Source organism: Balaenoptera musculus, chromosome 10 (genome assembly GCF_009873245.2).
Source record: "Balaenoptera musculus isolate JJ_BM4_2016_0621 chromosome 10, mBalMus1.pri.v3, whole genome shotgun sequence".
In the NCBI taxonomy this organism is placed as follows: Eukaryota; Metazoa; Chordata; class Mammalia; order Artiodactyla; family Balaenopteridae; genus Balaenoptera; species Balaenoptera musculus.
In genome coordinates, this window is record NC_045794.1 from 68,591,741 (window position 1) to 68,616,931 (window position 25,191).

At 35.6% G+C, this 25,191-nt stretch overlaps 1 protein-coding gene across 3 annotated transcripts in view; it reads left to right on the forward strand.

Annotated features, from left to right (window-relative positions):
* The window catches only part of TMTC2 (transmembrane O-mannosyltransferase targeting cadherins 2), an 889,490-nt gene extending 869,320 nt beyond the window's left edge, over window positions 1-20,170 (forward strand). For all 3 annotated transcript variants that reach the window (XM_036865958.1, XM_036865961.1, XM_036865962.1), the window contains one exon: window positions 20,094-20,170. The gene's annotated coding sequence lies outside the window, so the exon portion shown is untranslated. The remainder of the gene's footprint in view (window positions 1-20,093) is intronic.
* The last annotated feature ends 5,021 nt before the right edge of the window (window positions 20,171-25,191 follow it).

The window sequence follows — 25,191 nt, forward strand, 5'->3', positions numbered from 1 at the left end:
CCTAGTTACATAATTTACTCCTGCTGACTTAAACAATTTTATATCAGAAATGGAATTCAGAGGCTCACCCTGATTTTCTTATTAATGGCTAAATACTCTAAAGGTATTCTATGAGCAATTCCTCAGATGAGTATAGTAACAAAATAGAAAAGGATTTTACCTAAAGAATAATTGGAGATGCTGAGGTATCTTAAGCAGGAAACATTAACTGTGAAAATAAGTTATTTTATACATTAACTACTAGAATGCAACCTTTTCATTTCAAGTAAAAAAAGGCTGTTGTTTTGTGATGTTGATTTTGAAATGTTTTCATTCTTATATTTATAATGTTATATCTTTTTAGTATCTTCTGATATGAACTAATTTGTCCTTTTTTGTTGTTGATTTTGTTCCATAGACAAAATTATGTTAATCAAAGAAGTCAGGTGCCATGCAGTCATTTATAATAGACCTGTGTTTGAGTCAATAAATTATCTCTATTAAACAGATATGACTGTTCTCAGTCTGAGATGATTAAGATGGCAGAAAATGTATGTGAATATCTTTTGAGTTCTAGCAAAAATAGATGGATGTTTTATTTGGTGTATAGGAAGAACATTTTTAAAAGAGTGAATACTTTTTACAAAAAATAAAACTAATATTTGTTGATAGTAAGGAGTTTAAAAATGTAGAAAGATAATCTAGGTGCCAACTGAGATCTTCCCCTTGGGACACTGACATGTCTTGGCACACCCTCGTCTACTGGGAATCACTGTAAATAAATAGGCTGCTTGGAGGGTCACAGAGGTTTAAGAGACAACCAAGAGCTAGGGCAGTACTGAATGGTAAGGTTTATATCTTACATGAGATCACTCCTTCCTGACAGGGAGAGGTGGCTGTTTTATCTAATGCATAAGAGCCACACAAAGTCAAGAAAAATATAAATAGAGGAATATGTTCCAAACTAAAGAACAAAATAACACTTTACAGAAAAAAAACCCTTAATAAAAGAGAATAAGTAATTTACCAGATGAAGAGTTCAAAATAATGGTCATTAAGATGCTAACCAAACTCTGCAGAGGAATGGATGAACAGAGAAAAATCTAAGAAAGTACCAAATAGAAGTCACAGAGCTAAAAAATACAATAGAGAAAGGGAGACAAGATAGCGGAGTAGAAGGATTTGAGCTCACTTCCACTCATGAAAAAACACCAAAATCACAACTAACTAACTGCTGAGCAACCATCACAAAAAAGACAGACTGGAAACTACCAAAAAAGATGTTCTACATCCAAAGACAAAGAAGAAGCTACAATGAGATGGTAGGAGGGGCACTTTCGTGATGGTCAGTGGGTAGGTGACCCACAAACTGGAAAATAATTATATCAAAGAGGTTCTCCCACAGGAGTGAGAGTTCTGAGCCCCATGGCAGGCTCCCCAGCCTGGGGGTCTGGCAATGGGAGAAGGAGCCCTCAGAGCATTTGGTTTTAAAACCAGCAGGGCATGAGTGCAGGAGCTCAACAGGACTGGGGGAAACAGAGTTTCCACTCTTGGAGGATGCACACAAGTTATCACATGCACTGGGACCCATGGTAAAGCAGTGGCCCCATAAGAGCCTGGGCCAGACCACCTGTGAGCCTTAGAGGGATCTCCTAGTGAGGTGCAGGTTGGCTGTGACCCACTGTGGGGGCAAGGACACTGATGGCAGAGGCCCCAAGGAATATTCCTCAGCGTGAGCTCTCCCAGAAGTTGCCATTTTGGCCCTGAGGCCTGGCCCCACCCAAAGCCTGCAGGTTCCAGTACTGGGATGCCTCTGCAAACAACCAACTGGTAGGGAACACAGCACCACCCATCAACAAACGACTGCCTAAAGTCGTCCTGAGCCCACAGCCACCTTATACACACCCCTGCCCACCAGATAGAAAAGACCAAGCTCCACCCACAGTGGGCAGACACCAGAAGCAAGAAGAACTATGATCCTGCAGCCTGTGGAATGAAGACCACAAACACAGAGTTAAACAAAATGAAGATGGCAGAGCAATATGTTTCAGATGAAGGAACAAGATAAAAACCTCAGAAGAACAATTAAGTGAAGTGGAGATAGGCAATCGGCCTGAAAAAGAATTCAGAATAATGATAGTAAAGATGACGATCCAAGATCTCAGAAAAAGAATGGAGGCACAGACTGAGAAGATACAAGAATGCTTAACAAAGAGCTAGAAAGATTAAAGAATAAACCAGAGGTGAACAATACAATAACTGAAATGAAAAATACACTAAAAGGAATCAATAGCAGAATAAGTGAGGCAGGAGAATAAATAAGTGAGCTGAAGACAGATTGGTAGAAATAACTAACTGCTGCAGAAACAGAATAAAGATGAAAAGAAATGAACACAGTCTGAGAGACCTCTGGACAACATGAAACACACCATGGGGGGTGTGTAGGGGTCCCAGAAGGAGAACAAAGAGAGAAAGGACCTGAGAAAATATTTGAAGAGATAATAGCCAAACCTTCCCTAACATGGGAAAGGAAACACTTGCTCAAGTCCAGGAAGCACAGAGAGTCCCAGTCAGGATTAAACCCAAGAGGAACATGCCAAGACACATATTAATCAAATTGACAAAAATTACAAACAAGGGAAAATATGAAAAGCAACAATAACATACAAGGGAATTCCTATACGTTATCAGCTGATTTTTCAACATAAACTCTGCAGGCCACAAGGGAAGGGCATGATTATTTCAAGTTATGAAAGGGAAAAACCTACAACCAAGAATACTCTACCCAGCAAGGCTCTCATTCAGATTCGACAGATAAATCAAAAGCGTTACAGACAAGTAAAAGCTAAGAGTATTCAGCACCAACAAACAACTTTACAACAAATGCTAAAGGCCCTTCTCTAGGTGGAAAAGAAAAGGCCACAACTAGAAATAAGAAAATTATTAATGTAAAAATACACCAGTAAAGGCAAACATACAGGAAAGGTAGGAAATCATCCACATGCAAATATGATATCAAAACCAGCAACTGTGAGAAGAGGAGAGTAAAAATTCAGGAAATTGGAAATGCATTTGAAATTAACAAACCAGCAACTTAAAACAATCTTGTACTGCTTTATCAAAACCTCATGGGAAATGCAAACTAAAAAACTGCAACAGATACACAAAAAAGAAAAAGCAAACCAAATACACTAAAGATAGTCATCAAATCACAAAAGAGGAAGGGAAGAAAAACAACCTACAAAAACAAATCCAAAACAATTAACAAAATGGCAATAAGGACACATATCAATAATTACATTAAATGTAAATGGATAAATGCTCCAACCAAAAGACATACACTGGCTGAATGGATACAAAAAACAAGACCTGTATATATGCTGTCTACAAGAGACCCATTCAGATCTAGGGACACATACAGACTGAAAGTGAGGGGATGGAAAAAGGTATTCCATACAAATGGAAATCAAAAGAAAGCTGGAGTAGCAATACTCATATCAGACAAAATAGACATTGAAATAAAGAAGGACACTACATAATGATCAAGGGATCAATCCAAGAAGAAGATATACCAATGGTAAATATATATGCACCCAACATAGGAGCACCTCAGAACATAAGGCATATGCTAACAGCCATAAAAGGAGAATCAACAGTAACACAATAATAGTGTGAGACTTGAACACCACACTTATATCAATGGACATAATGTTTATGTAGATCAATTCAGACAGAAAATTAATAAGGGACACAGGCCTTAAATGACACATTAGAGCAGATGGACTTAACTGATATTTATAGAGCATTCCATCTGAAAGCAACAGAATATATTAATACATTCTTCTCAAGTGTACATGGAAACATTCTCCAGGCTAGATCAACATGCTGAGCCAAAAATCAAGCCTCAATAAATTTAAGAAAATTGAAATCACATCAAACATCCTTCCAGACCAAAACACTATGAGATTAGAAATCAACTACAAAAAAACAAAAAACAAAAACAAAAAACACTGTAAAAAAAAACACAAACCCATGGAGGCTAAACAACATATTACTAAACAACCAGTGGATCACTGGAGAACTCAAAGAGGAGATCAAAAGATACCTAGACAAATGAAAATGAAAAACATGACCATCCAAAACCTATGGGAACAAAGCAAAGCAGTTCTAAGAGGGAAGTTTATAGAAATAGATCTTACCTCAGGAAACAGAAAATCTCAAATAAACAACTTAACCTTACACCTAACACAACTAGAGAAAGAGAACAAACAAAACCCAAAGTTGTAGAAGAAAGACATCATAGAGATCAGAGCAGAAATAAATGCAATAGAGATGACGAAAACATTAGAAAAGATCAATGAAACTAAAAGCTGGTTCTTTGAAAAGATAAACAAAATTGATAAACCTTTAGCCAGACTCATCAAGAAAAAGAGGGAGAGGGCCTCAAATCAGTACAATTAGAAATGAAAAAGGAGAAGTTACAATGGACACCATAGAAATACAAAGAATCATAAGGGACTATTACAAGCAATTTTATGCCAATAAAATGGACAACCTGGAACAAATGGACAAATTCTTAGAAAGGTACAATCTTCCAAGACTGAACCAGGAAGATAGATATAGAAAATATGGACAGACCAATCACAAGTACTGAAATTGAAACTGTGATTTAAAAATTTCCATCAAACAGAAGTCCAGGAACAGACGTCTTCACAGGTGAATTCTTTCAAACATTTAGAGAAGAGTTAACACCTATTCTTCTGAAACCATCCCAAAAAATTGCAAAGGAAAGAACACTCCCAAACTCATTCTATGAGGCCACCATCACCCCTGATACCAAACCAGAAAAAGATACCACAAAAAATGAAAATTACAGACCAATATCACTGATGAACATAGACACAAAAATCCTTATCAAAACTAGTAAACCAAATCAACACACATTAAAAGGATCATACACCATTATCAAGTGAGATTTATTTTAGGGATGCAAGGATTTTTCAACATCCACAAATCAATCAGTGTGATACACACACCACATCAACAATTGAATAAAAACCTTATGATCATCTCAATGGATGCAGAAAAAGCTTTTGACATAATTCACACCCAATTTATGATAAAAAACCCTCCAAAAAGTGGGCATAGAGGGAACATAATCAAAGCCATATATGACAAACCTACAGCTAACATCATATTCAATGGTGAAAATATGAAAGCATTTCCTCTAAAATCAGGAACAAGAAAAGGGATGTCCACACTCTAGACACCTTGATTAAACGTAGTTTTGGAAGTCCTAGCCATGGCAATCAGAGAAGAAAATGAAATAAAAGGAATCCAAATTGGAAAAGAAAAGTAAGACTGTCACTGTTTGCAGATGACATGTTAACTATACATAGAAAATCCTAAGATGCTACCAGAAAACTACTAGAGCTCATCAATGAATCTGGTAAAGTTGCAGGATACAAAATTAATACACAGAAATTTTCTTGCATTTCTATACGCTAACAACAAAAGTTCAGAAAGAGAAATTAAGGAAACAATCCCATTTACCATTCACCATCCATGACCAATCCATTTACCACTGCATTAAAAAGAATAAATACCTAGGAATAAACCTACCTAAGGAGACAAGAGACCTGTACTCTGAAACTATAAGATGCTGATGAAAAGCAATTGAAGGTGACACAAGTACATGGAAAGATATACCATGTTCTTGGATTGGAAGAACCACTATCTTCAAAATGACTATATTACCCAAGGCAATCTACAGAGTCAATGCAATCCCTATCAAATTACCAATAGTATTTTTCATAGAAATAGAACAAAAAAAATTTTTTTAATTTTTTATGGAAACACAAAAGACCCGAATAGCCAATGTAATCCTGAGAAAGAAAAATGGAGCTGGAGGAATTAGGCACCCTGACTTCAGACTATAATACAAAGCGACAGTAACCAAAACAGTATGGTACTGGCACAAAATATAAATATAGATTAATGGAACAGGATAGGAAGTCCAGAAATAAACCCACACACCTTTGGTCAATTAATCTATGACAAAGGAGGCAAGAATATACAATGAAGAAAAGACAGTCCCCTTCAATAAGTGGAGCTGGGAAAACTGGACAGCTACAGGTAAAAAGAATTGAAATTAGAACATTCTCTAACACCATACACAAAATAACCTCAAAACTGATTAAAGATCTAAATGTAATACTGGACACTATAAAACTCTTAGAGGAAAACATAGGCAGAACACTCCTCTGACATAAATCACAGCAATATCTTTTTTGATCCACCTTCCAGAGTAGTGAAAATAAAAACAAAAATAAACAAATGGGACTTAAGTAAACTTAAAAGCTTTTGCACAGCAAAGAAAACCAAAACCAAAATGAAAAGACAACCCACAGAATGGGAGAAAATATTGCAAATGATGCTATGACAAGGGATTAATCTCCAAAATATACAAACAGCGTCATGCAGCTCAATATCAAAAAAAACACACAACCCAAACAAAAAATGGGCAGAAGATCTAAATAGACATTTCTCTAAAGAAACATACAGATGGCCATAAAGAAAAGATGCTCAACATCACTAATTATTAGAGAAATGCAAATCAAAACTACAATGAGGTATCACCTCACAGGAGTCAGAATGGCCATTATCAAAAAATCTACCAAGAACAAATGCTGGAGAGGGTGTGCTGAAAAGGGAACCCTCCTACACTGTTGGTGGGAATGTAAATTGGTGCAGCCACTATGGAGAACAGTATGAAGGTTCCTTAAAAAACTAAAAATAGAGTTACCATGTGATCCAGCAATCCCACTCGCAGCCATATATCCAGAGAAAACCATATTGAAAAGATACATGCACCCCAATATGCATTGCAGCACTATTTACTATAGCCAGGATATGGAAGCAACCTAAATGTCCATCAATAGAGGAATGAATAAAGAAGATGTTGTACAAATATACAATGGGATATTTCTCAGCCATAAAAAAGAATGAAGTAATGCCATTTGCAGCAACATGGATGGATCTAGAGATTATCATACTAAGTGAAGTAAGTCAGACAGAGACAAATATCATATGACATTACTTATATGTGAAAATCTAAAAAAATGATACAAATGAAACTTATTTAGAAAACAGAAATAGAGTCACAGATGTAGAAAAACAAACTTATGGTTACCAGAGGGGAAAGGACAGGGGGAGGGATAAACTGGGAGATTGGGATTGACATATACACACTACTATATATAAAATAGATAACTAATAAGGACCTACTGTATAGTACAGGGAACTCTTCTCAATACTCTGTAATAACCTGTATAGGAAAAGAATCTGAAAAAGAAGGGATATATGTATATATGTAACTGAATCATGTTGCTGTACACTGGAAACTAACAGAACATTGTAAATCAACTATACTCCAATAGAAGATAAAAATTAAAATATATAAATAAGGAATACAATAGAGGGGCTCAACAGCAGACCAGTTGAAGCAGAAGAACGAATCACTGAACTGGAAGAGAGGGCAGTAGAACTTACCTAATCAAAGAAGCAAAAATAAAAAATAAATAAGTAAATAAATAAGAGTGAAATAGCTTAAGGGATTTAGGGGCCAACATCAAATGGAACAACATTTGAACTATAGGGGTCCTAGAGGGAGAAGAGAGAGAGATGGGGCAGAAAACTTATATTAAAATAAAAACTGTAAACTTCACTAACCAGATCAAGGAAATAGACATCCAGATCTAGCAAACCCCAAAGACTTACAAGGATACACATAATATTAAAGCAACAAGGGAAAACAACTTGTTATGTATAAGGGAACCCCATTAGACTATCAGCACAATTTCCAGCAGAAACTTTGCATGTCTTAAGGGAGTAATACAATATATTCAAAGTGCTGAAAGAAAAAAAAGTGCCAGCCAGGAATAATATATCCAGCAAGGTCGTCTTGCAGAATTGAGGGAGAGGGTAAAGAGTTTTCTAGATAGGCAAAGTTAAAGGAGTTCATCACCACTGGACTGGTCTGAAAGAAATACTAAAGGGACTGCTTTAAGCTAAAACTAAATTGGCTTTATTCTTTGTGTACTCTTAGTTGTCATGTTTTGAAACTGTTGCTATTATGTTTGAAGTTATCTGGTGTCATAAAAGATAAATATGGTAGTTCATACTTTTAGCAGTAAAAATAAACTACATATAATTTTTGTCTGGATTTCTGTTTCATATGAAGTCAATGTTTTTGTTCTCTCATTTCTGTAAAAATACACATGCATAACTATTTTAGATAGGTTTTTAGAAACATTTGAAATATACCATATTGGAGTTTGTTTCAGTCTCATTGCATTGTAGTATTCCATTGTGTGGCTCTGCCATAATTTAGCCATTCTGTTGTTTATAAGAATTTTGGTAGGCTGCAACTTAAAGCTATGTTATCAGGTACATAAAGATTTAGCATTATAATATCCTCCTGAGAGGAATTCCTATATCATTATGAAATATCCCTCTCTGTTCAAGCAAATATACTATAGCTAGTATAACAGTGGCTATGATTAAGAAAGTTAAGAAGTCCACTCTACTGAACACTAAGGTAACTCCCAACGATTCCTGCTTACTGCTATTCATGATCTTATATAAGCTCTTCCTTTTACTTGTTGCTAAACAATGAAACATGGCAAAGATACTGGGATGTCACTACTGTAATTATGGTATATTTGAACTCCATCTTACTAACCAATGTACTAGAGATACCCCCTTGTTGGCTTGAAGAAGCAAGCTGCCATGGAGTAAAGGCCATGTTAGAAATCCCACATCCAAGGAACTGTGTGTAGCCCCTTTGTGGAATAGCATTCTCCAGCAAGAAACTGAAACCTCAGTCATGCAAACACTTGAAATGAATTTTGCCAACAACCTTAAGGGGCTGTGAAGCAGATATTTCCACAGCTGACCCTCTAGCCTACACATGTATTATAGCCTCCTATGACCCTGAAACCAAAGGCCGAGTTAAACTGTGCCCAGACTTCTGACTTACAGAAATTGTGGATAATAAATGTGTGTTGTTTTTAGCCACTAGGTTTGTGGTGATTCATCTTGCAGCAATAAATATCTAATACATTCACCGTTACCACCATTATTCTTCTGGATTTTGCAGGGTTTATACTAGTAAATTAAGAGCATTATGATAGGGACAATTATTCATGCACACTTTAGTGACACTTTACAGGGTGATAAAATTAATCTCTGCCATTACACCTGGAATATGATATCACAGTTGATCCTTGAATGTAGGTATGAACTGTGCAGGTCCCTTATACACAGATATTTTCAGTAGTAAATATTACAGAACAACACAGTCCATAGTTGGTGAATTGGCACATGGAAGAACTGCAGATATGGATGGCCACTATAAATTACATGTGGATTAACCCATTAACATTGTTCAAGGGTCAACTGTACTTCTTACTATTTGGCAAGGGAAATGTGTGCATTTTAAGGCTTTCCACTTGGACTTTGTATCACAATAGCTCTTAATCCACAGTTCAGGAAATTGAGACAGTTCACCAAAGGAAATAAACAACAAAATGAAAAGATAACCTATTGAATGGGAGAAAATAATGATAAGGAGTTAATATCCAAAGAATTCATACAACTCAATAGCAACAACAGCAACAATTAAAAAATAGGCAGAAGATCTGAATAGACATTTTCCAAAGAAGAAATACAGATGGCCAACAGGTACATAAAAAGATGCTCAACATCAATAATTCTCAGAGACATGCAAATCAAAACCACAATGAGATATTACCTCACACCTGTAAGAATGGCTACTATCAAAGACAAGAAATAACAGATATTGGTGACGATGTGGAGAAAAGGGAACCCTTGTGCACTTTTGGTGGGAATTTAAATTGGTGCAGCCACTATGGAAAACAGTATGAAGATTCTTCAATAAAAGTAAAAAATAGAAGCAGCAATTACACTTCTGGGTACGTAGCCAATGAAAATGAAAAAAAACTAACTCAATAAGACATACGCACCCTCACAGTCTTGCAGGATTATTACAATAGCCAAGATACAGGAATAACCTAAGTGTCTATCAGTTAACAAATGGATAAAGAAACTGTGGCATGTATATATACAATAAAATATTATTCAGTCATAACAAAGAAGGAAATCTTGCCATTTGTGACAACATGGAATAGACCTTGAGAGTGTTATGCCAAGTGAAATAAGTCAAAGACATAAAAATATCTTATGATCTCACATATGGAATCTAAAAAACCAACAACCTCACAGATACAGAGGTGGGGGCATGGGGGTTAAGTAAAATAGGGGAAGGGGGTCAAATTGTACAAACTTCCAGTTATGAAATAAATAAATCATGGGGATGTAATGCATAGCACGCTGACTATACAGTTGATTCTTGAACAATGCGGGGGTTACGGGTACCAAAACCGCATGAAGTTGAAAATCCACATTATAACTTATAGTCACCTCTTCATATCTGTAGTTTCTCATATCCGCAACTCTGCATTTTTTGATTCAACCACCACAGATGGCATAGTACTGTCAAATTTACTACTGAAAAAAACCATGGATAAGTGCACCTAATAGTTCAAAACAGTGTTCTTCAAGGGTCAACTGCAGGTTAATATAATATACTGTATTGCATATTCAAATATTGCTAAGAGAGTAGATCTTAAAAGTCTTTATCCAGATGCAGAAAAAGCTTTGACAAAATTCAACATCCATTATGATAAAAAAACTCTCCAGAAGATGGGCATAGAGGGAACATACCTCAACATAATAAAGACCATATATGACAAACTCACAACAAATACCATTCTCAATGGTGAAAAACTGAAAGCAATTTCCTCTAAGATCAGGAACAAGACAAGGATGTTCCACTCTATCCACTTTTATTCAACATAATTTTGGAAAGTCCTAGACACGACAGTCAGAGAAGAAAAAGAATAAAAGGAATCCAATTCGAAAAGAAGTAAAACTGTCACTGTTTGCAGATGACATGATACTACACATAGAAAATCCTAAAGATGCTGCCAAAAACTACTAGAGCTCATGAACTTGGTAAGTTGCAGGATACAAAATTAATACCAGAAATCTCCTGCATTCCTATACACTAATAATGAAAGATGAGAAGGAAATTAAGGAAACAATCCCAATTACCATTACATCAAAAGAATAAAATACCTAGGAATGAATCTACCAAAGAGGCAAAAGACCTGTACCAGAAAACTATAAGATACTGATGAAAGAAATCAAAGATGACACAAACAGATGGAGAGATGTACCATGTTTTTGGATTGGAAGAATCAATATTGTCAAAATGACTGTACTGCCCAAAGTAGTCTACAGATTCAGTGCAATCCCTATTAATTACCAACAGCATTTTTCATAGAATTAGAACAAAAATTTTTACAATTTGTATGGAAACAGAAAAGATCCCGAATAGCCAAAGCAATCTTGAGAAAGAAAAACGGAGCTGGCGGAATCATGCTCCCCTGACTGCAGGCCTATACTACAAGCTACAGTAATCAAAACAGTATGGTACTGGCACAAAAATAGAAATATAGATCAATGGACCAGGATAGAAAGTCCAGAGATAAACCCATGCACCTATAGTCACCTAATCTATGACAGAGGGAAGCAAGAAAATAAATGGAGAAAAGACAGTGTCTTCAATAAGTGGTGCTGGGAAAAATGGACAGCTGCATGTAGAAGAATGAAATTAGAACACTCCCTACACCATACACAAAAATAATCTGAAAATGGATTAAAGACCTAATGTAAGGCTGGATACTATAAAACTCCTAGAGGAAAATATAGGCAGAACACTCTCTGTCATCACAGCAAGATCTTTTTCAATCCACCTCCTAGAGTAATGAAAATAAAAACAAAATAAACAAATGGGACCTAATTAAACTTAAAAGCTTTTGCATAGCAAAGGAAAACATAAACAAATGGAAAAGACAACGCACAGAATGGGAGAAAATATTTGCAAATGAAGTGACCAACAAGGGATTAATCTCCAAAATATTCAAACGGCTCATGCAGCTCAATATCAAAAAAACAAACAATCCAGTCAAAAAATGGGTGGAAGATCTAAATAGGCATTTCTCCAAGAAGACATACAGATGGCCAAAAAGCACATGAAAAGATGCTCAACATCACTAATTATTAGAGAAATGCAAATCGAAACTATAATGAGGTATAACCTCACACTGGTCAGAATGGCCATCAACAAAAAAATCTAGACAATAAAAGCTGGAGAGGGTGTGGAGAAAAGGAAACCCTCCTACATTGTTGGTGGGAATGTATATTGGTGCAGCCACTATGGAGAACAATATGGAGGTTCCTTAAAAAACTACAAATAGAGCTCCATATGATCCAGCAATCCCACTCCTCCGTATATATATGGAGAAAAACATAATTCGAAAAGATACATGTACCCCAATGTTCAGTGCAGCACTATTTACAATAGCCAGGACATGGAAGCAACCTAAATGTCCATCGACAGAGAAATGGATAAAGATGTAGTACATATATGCAATGGAATATTACTCAGCCATAAAGAAGAATGAAATAATGCCATTTGAAGTGACATGGATGGACCTAAAGATTGTCATACTGAGTGAAGTTAGTCAGACAGAGAAAGACAAGTATCATATGATATCGCTTATATGTGGAATCTAAAAATATGAACCTATTGACAAAACAGCAGTTGAGTCACAGATGTAGAAAACAAACTTATGGTTACCAAAGGGGAAGTGGGGGGAGGGATAAATTGGGAGATTGGGATTGACATATACATACTACTATATATAAAATAGATAACTAATAAGAGCCTACTGTATAGCACAGGGAACTCTACTCAATACTCTATAATGACCTATAATGGGAATAGAATCTAAAAAAGAGTGGATATATGTATATGTATAACTGATTCACTTTGCTGTATAGCAGAAACTAACACAACACTGTAAATCAACTCTACTTCAATAAAAATTAATTTAAAAGTATCTTTATCACAAGAAAAAATTGTAACTATGTATGGGGACAAATGTCAACTAGATTTATTGAGGGGATCATTTTGCAGTTTATACAAATATCAAATCCTTATGTCATATACCCGAAACTAATATAATGGTTTATGTCAATTATACCTCAATAATAAAAATATTTGAAAAGTTAAAAATTAGAAAAAATTGTTTAAAATTTATAAGCCAGTTGTTAACTGTTGGTAGCTTGAAATTAGCCATGGTGGGAGGATTTATGCCTTAAAAATCAGCAAACACTATAAATTAGGAATTTGTTTTCCCCCAGAAAGCTAGCCTACCAGTACACCATGACCCATTCTCTTCCTTTTAAATATGCATACAGACATATATGTATGTATACATATATATGTGTGTGTGTATATATCACCTTATTTCTTGTAAGCAATAGCCATTGAATAATCTGATCATTCTCCTTTCCACAGAGACAGTTATCCTGGTAAATTGCCATAGGTCTCTCTGGGAAAATGTGAAAGTGATCAGTATTGCCTAAACTTGCTGGGCATTGTAGGATTCTTCCTCGAGAGAATACAGCCACCCCTTTGATTGGCTCTAAGATTGAGAACTGAGACAACTGTAAAGACTAGGGGAGGGTTTCATTATTTTCCATTGTAGTAAACTATATCATCTCTCTGTTCCTACATTGTTGATATTTTTTGTATTTTTAAAATTATTACATACTTTTAAAAATTAAGAAAAAGTTGCAAGGATAGTACAAAGCTCTCTTATTTGCCTCTTACTCAGATTCACCAATTGTTTATATTTTGCTCTCACTGCATTTTTGTTCTTTCTCTCTCCATGTGTGTGTGAAATTTTGTCTGAATTATTTGAGTAAGTTGGAGATAATGCACCCACTTTAATGTAAATGTTTTAAGTGTTTATTTCTTAAGAACAAGGACATTCTCTTAATAACCATAGCACAACTATCAAAATAAAAATTGACAGTAATATAATTCTGCTATTAAATTGACACCATATGCAGATTCCATCTCCATAATGTGGTCTCAATAATATTTTTCATATATAGCTGTTATATCTTCCAGTCCAGGATCTAATGCAAGAACATACACTGCATTTAGTATCCTTTCTCCTTAGTCTCCATTACTGTGAAAGAGTTCCACAGGCTTTGTCATTTTTGAATTTGACTTTTGTGAAAAGTAGAGGGCAATTATTTTGTAGAATGTCCTTCAATTTGGATTTTTCTAATATTTCCTCATGATTAGACTTAGATTATGTATTGGGGACATGAATATGACAGAAGAGGGGTGGAATATTTCTCATGACATTATATCAGGAAATGCATGGTATTAATTTGCTCCAGTATAGTAAATTTGATCATGTGGTTAAGGTGGCATCTGCCTATAAGCGTTTCTCCACTATAAAATTCCACTTTCCTCCTTTGTTCTTAGGTAATGTGGGAGAGATACATACTTTGATTTTATGCAATTATTCTATCCTTCATTTAACTTTTACCCTCTTGTTTAAGTATCCACTGATGATTTTCTCACAGAATCAACTTTTTCTATACTTTTTATTTGGCAGTCAACCTCAGTAAAAAAACACATCCATGCATGCATGTAAGTCAGTATGGACTTATGGACCACTGTTTCTTGAATGAGTTAAAATCTATTGTTATTATTTTTTGTTGTTCTTAGAGTGACCAGTATGAGTCCCTCAAGATAATCCCTGTGTCCTTTTGACATGTCCCATCATTCTTAGAGCATTTTCTTATTTTCTAGCATGAGAAAATGTTCCAGTCTCATGTACCTTCCCTTCCTCAGCCCTAAAATCAGTCTTTTCTTCTAAGGAGCCTAGGGTTCCTTTTAGTGGAGAATTGTATTTAGAAAAATATATTTGACCTGTAGATGTTCTTATTATTATATAATTGTTTATAGACCTTTTCAACAGATGGAGCAAAGAAAAAAAAATTACCCACCCCCCGCCCCAGGCATGGTATTTCCTTAGCTAGGCCATGCTGAGACTTGCCCCCAGTTATTGCTCTAGAAACAAGGAAAGGTAAGGTTTTAAGAATGGCAAGCATCATCTTTTAAGGTGCCTGCCTTAGTTGAGGACCTTGCATATTCTTAATTTTGAACAAATCAGCTTCTTGTTGTAGTAGGCTAATTTTAAAAAGCTGCAATGGGTTCATAATGACCTAAGAATTTAAAAATTGACTATTTTTCTCTCTGGAATAAGAGGCTCTAAAAGATATTTTCTACCAGTATTTGAAATCAGAATTTCACAATTGTTAGAAATGACAAAAATGACTCTGAAAATTATCTTATTTTACAAATAAGTATACTAAGACAAAAAAGTTATTTGTTTACAATCTTGGGACTATGAGTAGTAGAATCCAAAGCAGATTACTTTGCTTGGCCTAATGGTTATTTGTTTAGTATATTTTCTCTTCATAGTGGCCGTTGTATGTTACATACTGAATGACTGCATGACTGTTTCAGAGAAACAATATTTTCTTTGTACAGAAGACAAACATAACCTTTTCTGCTCCAAATATTAAGTGTTTGATTGTAGAGTCACATATCCTAATTCTGGGTGGAATTTGATGTCTATATGACACAATCATCTGGTTACGAAAGGAAATTGCAGTTGGCAAGTAGATTGGCCGGTTCACGGCTATATAGATTATAAATAATTATGAATGAGGTAAAGTTTTATTATCGGTTATTTTGGTCTCCTACAGGTTTGCTGCTTTCAATCTGCACTGCATTTTAATGTCATCAGGCAATCTTCTACCTCCTCTCCAGAAAAATGATGGCAATATAATTTGTAGTGAAACCTCCAGAGCCAATTTTATTCTTCACACCCACATGTCTCTTTCCACAGTTACTCTATAATCTTTGTTTTCCTTGTTATTTAGAGCTCTCTGACACCACGCTTCAGTGACTTCTTTAGCTTTCTTTCTACTTGGTAATAGTTTTGCCAGTGGCTCTCTAAGGACGATGAGAGTATCTGGGAAATGTAACGTCTATGGAGCAGCACAAACTTTGCTTTATAAATAAAGATTTCTAGTAGCAGAGTTAATTGACTCAAATATCAGACCTGGGCTGTATATTTAAAATAAAGCCCATATATATATATATATATATATATATATATATGGGCTTTATTTTTAAATATACATATATGTATACATACATATTCATATTTATATATATATATATATATATATAAATGTGGAATGATGTTTAGGTTAGGGTCAGTGTATGTAGTGAGTTCAACCTTGTAAAGAATCTGTATTTTCACACACTATATAAGGATGTAATTACTTCACCCAGACTTGGAATGTTAGACATGTAAGCTGATATCACAGAATGATAAATGGGATATTTCTTGTTCCTTCTTAATAGACAGATGGGGCCCCAGCTGAAAACAGAGGCTTTCTAAAGAGACCAACAAACAATTGGAGACATAACTACTTTTTAGGATTTGTTAAGAGGCTGTACAATGAACCCTGCCACACTCAACTATTAGCCAAACACTATCCCCTCCCTTATTCTGACCATTCCTTGCCAGTTGCAGAAAGAAGGAGGAATGAGAGTATAGACTGTGTTCCTGCTCCTACTTCAAACTCCTTAAGCCATGAGTCTTGCCTAAGGTGGAGAACAGAATAAATTGTGTGTATTTGTGCGTGTGTAAATTGGAAACATGTTCTTTTTTTATTGAAATATAGTTGATTTACAATGTTGTGTTAATTTCTGCTGTATAGTGAAGTGACTCAGTTATACATATTCATACATTCTTTTTCATTCTTTTCCATTATGGTTTATCACAGGATATTGAATATAGTTCCCTGTGCTATACAGTAGGACCTTGCTGTATATCCACATGTTCTTTTACCACTAAATCCTTCCACTTTTATGCCTTAAGAATAAAAACACTCCCTACATAATGATTGAATAATTATCAAGATCAGGATATTTAACATTTTACATAATTCTCTAATACACAGTGTGTATGCATGCGTGTGTGTATACACACATATATATGTCACTATCTTGAGAAATACCTCAACATGAATTTGTCTGATGTTTATGATCAGTTTCAGCTATTACATTTTTGTCAGGAATATCACAGAAGGGATATTGTGTCCTACTCAAGGCATCATGTAAAAGGCATGTGATATTAATTTGATCATATGGTTAAAGGTTATCAGCAAAGCTTATCTACTATGAAGTCACTATATTCCTTTTCCCCTTCCTAATTATTAATACTTTGTGGAGGAGATATTTTGAAACTATGTAAATACCATTTTCTTAGCAAAATTATACTCAATCATTTTAGCATTCATTGATTTTCTAATTCCATCATTTCTATTTTTTTTTAATTTGTAGGAATGAATTTATTTACTTCAAGCATACTAGTTAACAACTGTTTACAAATTTGGGAAAGAAAATCAGTTCTAATCTTTCATTTAACAAACAACTCTTACTTACTGAGCCCTACTGTATACAGAGTGCTGAAATGAACCAACTAACTGCTGATGAGACCATTTTTAATTCATGTATCTATTTAACAAATTTTATTTTATGTGTCAGGCACTGTACTTTAGGCACTGGAAATCCAATGGTGAATAAAAACAGACATGATTCTGTCCTTTGGAGTTTACTGTCTACTGAAGGAAACAGTTACTAAATGAACGGTCATAGACATAAATATAGAGCTACTTTTTTTTTTTTTTTTTTTTAATATAGAGCTACTTTTAAGTGAGAATGATACAGTACAGATGCCTGGTGCTAGGAGGGTAAAATAGTAGAGGGACTGACTTTGTATTGGCAAGAATCCTTCCCTGCTGAAAGGATGACTGACCTGAAATGTGAAGGATAATGGGGCATTAACTCTGGGTAGAAGGGAGAAAGAGTATTTCAGGCAGGTGCAAAGGCCCTGCAGTTGGAGTTAGTGTAGTGCTTTCGGAGAATTGAAAGACAATGTTTTTTGACCTAGAGGACAAAGGCAAGCGGATGTGTGTGATAAAACCTCTAATTCCTTCTCTTGTAATACTTCAAGCTGCCTTTTTTTAAGTTTTGCTTTCATTGTCCATTTGTTCATTCTTGGATTCATTCAGGCATTCAACAATGATTATTCCATGTCATTATTCTGTGGCAGGTACTGTGTTAGGTACAGATACAACAGTGAGTAAGTCCACAGACCCTGGTCCCAAAGATCTCACAGGAAAAGAGAAAAGGATGCCCAGGTGCTATGGGATCACAGAGGAAGAACATTCATCTTGGTTTCCCATCACCCATCCCTCCATTTATGCCCTGGTGATTTGTTACTCATCATTTAAGGCCCAGCTCAATAGCCCTGCAATGCCTTCTCTGACATGCTTGGTAACCACTTTGTCTCCCGCTGCCAATGGCTAACTGCTTCTATGCAATTTTGTACATAAAAATAATTGCTGCTGTTTATTGAACATCTCTGTGCCAGGGATTTAGTTCTTAGTGTAGTATAGGCAACCCTACAAGATAATTAAAATAATGCCAACCTCACAGATAAAGAAACACACAGATTAAGAAACTCACTCCTTTTTCTGTGTTTTCTACCTTTTGAGTAGTACTCACTGTCAATCTAGCTGTCCAAACCAGAAAACCAGAACACCTTTCCCTCTACCCTACATCTAGTCAGATGCCAAGTCCTATAAATTCCAGCTGCCTAACAGCCATAAATCTGTCTGCACCTACCCATTCACACTGCCACTAGTTCAACTTGGGCCATTATCATCTCTCAGCAATGTTCCTGCAGTAGCTTCTTTGCGAATCTTCTGTGCTTCACATTGACATGAATATGATCATTCTAAAGTACAGATCTGATCATGCCAATGCCCTGCTTAAAGTCCTTGAGTGGGTCTCTATGACTCTTAAAGGAAAAAAAAAATCCAAGACCCTTAACTCAGCCTATAGGACCCTTTAGGCTACTACCTACTTCTTTACCTTCATTTCATCCAGTCAGACTTCACAGTCTACACTGGAAGCCTCAATGAGCTTCTCAAGGTTTCCTGCATTGCCAAGTATTCTTTTGCCTCTAGCCCATCACTTCCTCTGTTATTATTTGTGAACAGTCTACTTCAAGGAACGACCCTTCCTTCCTTCCTGTCTGCATGACTTCATGGATTCTTGTTTTATTCAATGGGTTTTAGTTCCTTATTGTTATTTACATATTTTGATGTTCAAAATATCCTAGATTGACCAGTTTAAATGCCTTAAAGCTAGCATTTATATACTTTTCATATGTTCCCATCATTATTTGGACATTTTATTCACTTATGGCATAACAAAATGTTCCAGGAAAGATTCACTTTTCCTGTACTTAGATTGAGTATATTTTCCAAGAGCCCTGTTTCCCTTTATTGGAAAATGACTGTTGGAAACCAAGACCTGGGTTCTGAATATGCCCATTGTTATTGGTATGTCACTGTTTTATACCCTCTCAGTGGACAAGCTGAGGAAAATTCTTCAATAATGTTCTCCCTGACTCCTCTTATTTTTAATGGATTTACTTACTTGTTCAAACCTATATGATATACAAAAAGTAGTTTGAGAATTGATAACCCATGCCATTGTTAAAAACAAACTTACTAATTAAAAAATTGTTTGTAGTTCTTTTTTATAATAAAATTTACATAGTGAAATGTTCAAATTTTAAATGTACATTTTTATTTTTGACAAATGCATACACTGATGTAACCCACATCTCTATCAAGACATAGAATATTTCCATACCCTATAAGGTTCCCTCTAGCCTCTTCCCAGAGGAGATAAATCAGAAATAATATTAGAATTTTAATTTTAATTAGAATTTTAATTTTAATGCATTTTAATAACTAGAGTAATTGAACAATTATGAGATTTTTTTCCAAAGATATAATTTACAGATGAGAAAGTGTTGTTTGTTCATTTGTTTGATAGCACATGATTAACAATTTATTAGAAAATATTTTGTTTACTACATTACTGAAGAATATGCCATTACACAAGTTTTAACTTCAATAACTCTAATTTTCTTTCTTTACAGATGAAACTACTGAAGCTAAGAGAGAATCTAGGCTTATCCCAGTTTACAAAGTTGCTCTGTACTATCTATAGGATTAAAAGTTATATATTTCCACATATAACTTGAAAATTGTTTCTGTATCCTTCTTAAACAGAAGTCTAGTTCAACTCCAGTTTTAAAAAACAAAACAGAATGCAGGTCATCAGTTCAACCTTATGACTTTCTAACAAGCTCCAACAAGATCTCATTCATTTTCTCAGTAACATACCATTGGACACACAGAGTAAGATAAAAACTTGCAGCACAAAAAGCCCAGATTGACAGATAATTTAATGAGAGAATCTGAAAGAAATTGACATACATTATAAAGCAGATTAGATTTATTAACAATAAAATCTGCTTATGTTACAACACAACATGAAGCTTGGGTTTGCTTCATGAAACAGAATGTGGTAGGTGTTGCCAATTGATTACCAATTCTTCACTCCTCTCTATAATAGAATTAATTGATGCATTAACTTTGCAGTAAGTTGCTCTCACTAGAATGGGCAAAGTATCTTTTTCTGCCCCATTTATTTTGAACTTGACCATGTAACGTGCCTTGGCCAATGAAATGTGGACAGTTATGACAGTGTGCCACTTCTAAACCAAGATATTATGAAGTATACTGTTTCTACTTGTTCCTTTTTCCTATCAGTCCCCATGAGAAAGACATGTCCTAGATACAAGGATGGTGGAAGACACATGGAACAGGCCTGAAGCAGCACCACCCAGCTGACCAATGAACCAAGAAGCAAGCAAATTACATGTTACTTTAAGCCACTGAGATAATGAGGTTGTTTGTTTCATAGCAAAAACAGATTAATGTACAGAGATTGCCTGGAAAAAATGCACATGGTTGGGAGTCAATTTCTAACTCAGGAACACAAAGTATTTCTTTCTATTCCTCAACAACTGTTTGGTAATGACGGTGCACCCTCTACACTGTTATTTTCAGCTCTCATGGAAATGATTGCTGCACACATGCATAGTCTTCAAATTAAAAAAAATAACAATAAAACAAAGAACAGAAAAACTTCTTGGATGAAGTGGCAATTGCTAAGTGATAGGATGGACCCCTGGGTAGTTCAACTGTAGATCTGAAAAAGGACCACCATACAAAATGTAGACTGACATCAAGAAAACTTTCTCCATTCTTTCTGTTATAAACAAACACTGAGTCTTGACTGATGATGAGTAAGAAGAAAAGTAACACAAAACAACATAGGGCCCATGAGCAAAAAGTGCCATGGGTATGAGGAAAGATATTGGACAAAGCACTCAGTAATCTAAAAGGAAAAAAAATCCTCAGAATATAATCTACTGCTGAATAGAAAATAATTTCTATTTGATGAACTGCATAGTATAAAAAAGTGCAGAAAAAATAGGAAAGGAGAAGAAGAAATTCACAAGCAGGAAGGAGGGTAATACAAGAAATAACACTACAGAATTAGATAAAAAGACAACAAAAAGATACCTGTATTTATATATTTAGATAAATGGCAAAATAAAAATTAGAATAAATAATATTTAGTGCTATGATGGTATTGATTTTTTTGAAAGCATGTGCCACAATTTAAAGTTTTCATATTATTGAATATTTTGTTTCCAATTTTTGAAATTATAAGGATTTTATTTGAAGTATATTAATATTTATATTTTAGATGATCATTTATTCTTTATGAAGTTAAAAAATATTTTGGATATTTTTAGATGGGTATAACCTTTTATATGTATAACTCTGGAAAACAGTATTATAATAGCACCCTTGAAGCTCTTTCATCTAATGATAAATAAGGTTTTGATTAACTTTTTGATGAATAAATATTTTTATTCTGATTATTTCTTAAGATTATATTCCAGAAATTGGATATTTTGGCCAAAGTTTCTTAAGTTTAGAGATGCTATTTGACTTCAAAAAGTTTACTCATGTTCCTCATAATATCCTGCCTCCCTTTCAGATACTGACAAATTACTCTTTGCAATGGTTCTGCTAATTTCCATTCCCATAAACAATGCAATTTGTTAGGCTTTAGCCAGCACTGAGAATTTTAACTGTTAAACTCTAGGAATTTGATAGGATTATAGTAATGCAGGGACCTTTTCTGGAACTCCTGAGAATGAGAAGCTCTCTTTCTTATACTGTGGAGCAAGGAGGCATATAAGCCTATAGTAGCCAGGGTCCCCTATGGGGGGCAAAATAAATCTAACACAGAGAAGAGACATGTTTGAGGAAAATCTAAATTCTGATGATGTCACCTGAATTCAAGTATTTTCATATTACTTTGAACAGTATCTTGGATTATTTTACTTATATGTCAGTGAATTCCTTTTTTTATTTTTTGGTGCTTAAAATAGTTTGATTTAGACTTCTGTAGTGTACAACAGAATAATGTATCCTAACACATAGGCAAATTGTTATTATTTTTGTATATTCAATTTGAATATTTTTTCAACTTGTGATAACACTGTCAGTTATGCTAAATATGCTCAACTATACATTTGCAGTGTAGGCTTTTCAGAGTTTTGATCACAGATAGCCTTTTAAAATCTCTTGAATGTGATTGGTTCCAGATGGTGGAGTAGAAGGACATGCTGTCACTCCCTCTTGCTAGAACACTGGAATCACAACTAACTGCTGAACAATCATCAACAGGAAGATACTGGAACTCACCAAAAAAGATACCCCACATCCAAAGACAAAGGAGACGCCACAATGAGATGGTAGGAGGGGCGCAATCACAATAAAATCAAATCCCATAATTTCTGGGTGGGTGACTCAAAAACTGGAGAACACTTATACCACAGAAGTCCACCCACTGGAGTGAAGGTTCTGAGCCCCACGTCAGGCTTCTGAACCTGGGAGTCTGGCAACGGGAGGAGGAATTCCTAGAGAATCAGACTTTGAAGGCTAGTGGAAATTGACTGCAGGACTTCGACAGGACTGGGGGGAAAAGAGACTCCACTCATGGAGGGCACACACAAAGTACTGTGCACACTGGGACCCAGAGGAAGGAGCAGTGACCCCATAGAGACTGAACCAGACCTACCTGCTAGTGTTGGAAGGTCTCCTGCAAAGATGGGGGGTGGCTCTGTCTCACCGTGAGGACAAGGACACTGGCAGCAGAAGTTCTGGGAAGTACTCCTTGGTGTGAGCCTTCCCAGAGTCTGCCATTAGCCCCACCAAAGAGCCCGGGTAGGCTCCAGTGTTGGGTCACCTCAGGCCAAACAACCAACAGTGAGGGGACCCAGCCCCACCCATCAGCAGACAAGCAGATTAAAGTTTTACTGAGCTCTGCCCACCAGAGCAACAGCCAGCTCTACCCACCACCAGTCCTTCCCATCAGGAAACTTCCACAAGCCACTTAAATAGCCTCATCCACCAGAGGGCACACAGCAGAAGCAAGAAGAACTACAGTCCTGAAGCCTGTGAAACAAAAACCACATTCACAGAAACATAGACAGATGAAAAGGCAGAGGGCTATGTACCAGATGAAGGAACAAGATAAAATCCCAGAAAAACAACTAAATGAAGTGGAGGTAGGCAACCTTCCAGAAAAAGAATTCAGAATAATGATACTGAAGATGATCCAGGACCTCGGAAAAAGAATGGAGGCAAAGATCGAGAAGATGCAAGAAATGTTTAACAAAGATCTAGAAGAATTAAAGAACAAACAAACAGAGGTGAATAATACAATAACTGAAATGAAAAATACACTAGAAGGAATCAATAGCAGAGTAACTGAGGCAGAAGACGGATAAGTGACCTGGAAGACAAAATGGTGGAATTCACTGCCACGGAACAGAATAAAGAAAAAAGACTGAAAAGAAATGAAGACAGCTTAAGAGACCGCTGGGACAACATTAAACACAACAACATTCACATTATAGGGGTCGCAGAAGGAGAAGAGAGAGAGAAAGGACCCAAGAAAATATTTGAAGAGATTATAGTCGAAAACTTCCCTAAGATGGGAAAGGAAATAGCCACCCAAGTCCAGGAAGCAGAGAGAGTCCCATACAGGATAAACCCAAGGAGAAACACGCCAAGACACATAGTAATCAAATTGGCAAAAATTAAAGACAAAGAAAAATTATTGAAAGCAGCAAGGGAAAAAGGACAAATAACATACAAGGGAACTCCCATAAGGTTAACAGCTGATTTCTCAGCAGAAACTACAAGCCAGAAGGAACTGGCATGATATACTTAAAGTGATGAAAGGGAAGAACCTACAACCAAGATTACTCTACCCGGCAAGGATCTCATTCAGATTTGATGGAGAAATCAAAAGCTTTACAGACAAGCAAAAGCTAAGAGAATTCAGCACCACCAAACCAGCTCTACAACAAATGCTAAAGGAACTTCTCTAAGTGGGAAACACAAGAGAAGAAAAGGACCTACAAAAACAAACCCAAAACAATTAGGAAAATGGTAATAGGAACACATATTGATAATTACCTTAAATGTGAATGGATTAAATGCTCCAACCAAAAGACACAGGCTTGCTGAATGGATACAAAAACAAGACTCATATATATGCTGTCTACAAGAGACCCACTTCAGACCTAGGGACACATACAGACTGAAAGTGAGGGGATGGAAAAAGATATTCCACGCAAATGGAAATCAAAAGAAAGCTGGAGTAGCAATAGTCATATCAGATAAAATCGACTTTAAAATAAAGAATGTTACAAGAGACAAGGAAGGACACTACATAATGATCAAGGGATCAATCCAAGAAGAAGATATAACAATTATAAATATATATGCACCCAACATAGGAGCACCGCAATACATAAGGCAACTGCTAAGAGCTATAAAAGGGGAAATTGAAAGTAACACGATAATAGTGGGGGACTTTAACACCTCACTTACACCAATGGACAGAACATCCAAACAGAAAGTTAATAAGGAAACACAAGCTGTAAATGACACAATAGACCACATAGATTTAATTGATATTTATAGGACATTCCATCCAAAAACAGCAGATTACACTTTCTTCTCAAGTATGCACAGAACATTCTCCAGGATAGATCACATCTTGGGTCACAAATCAAGCCTCAGTAAATTTAAGAAAAT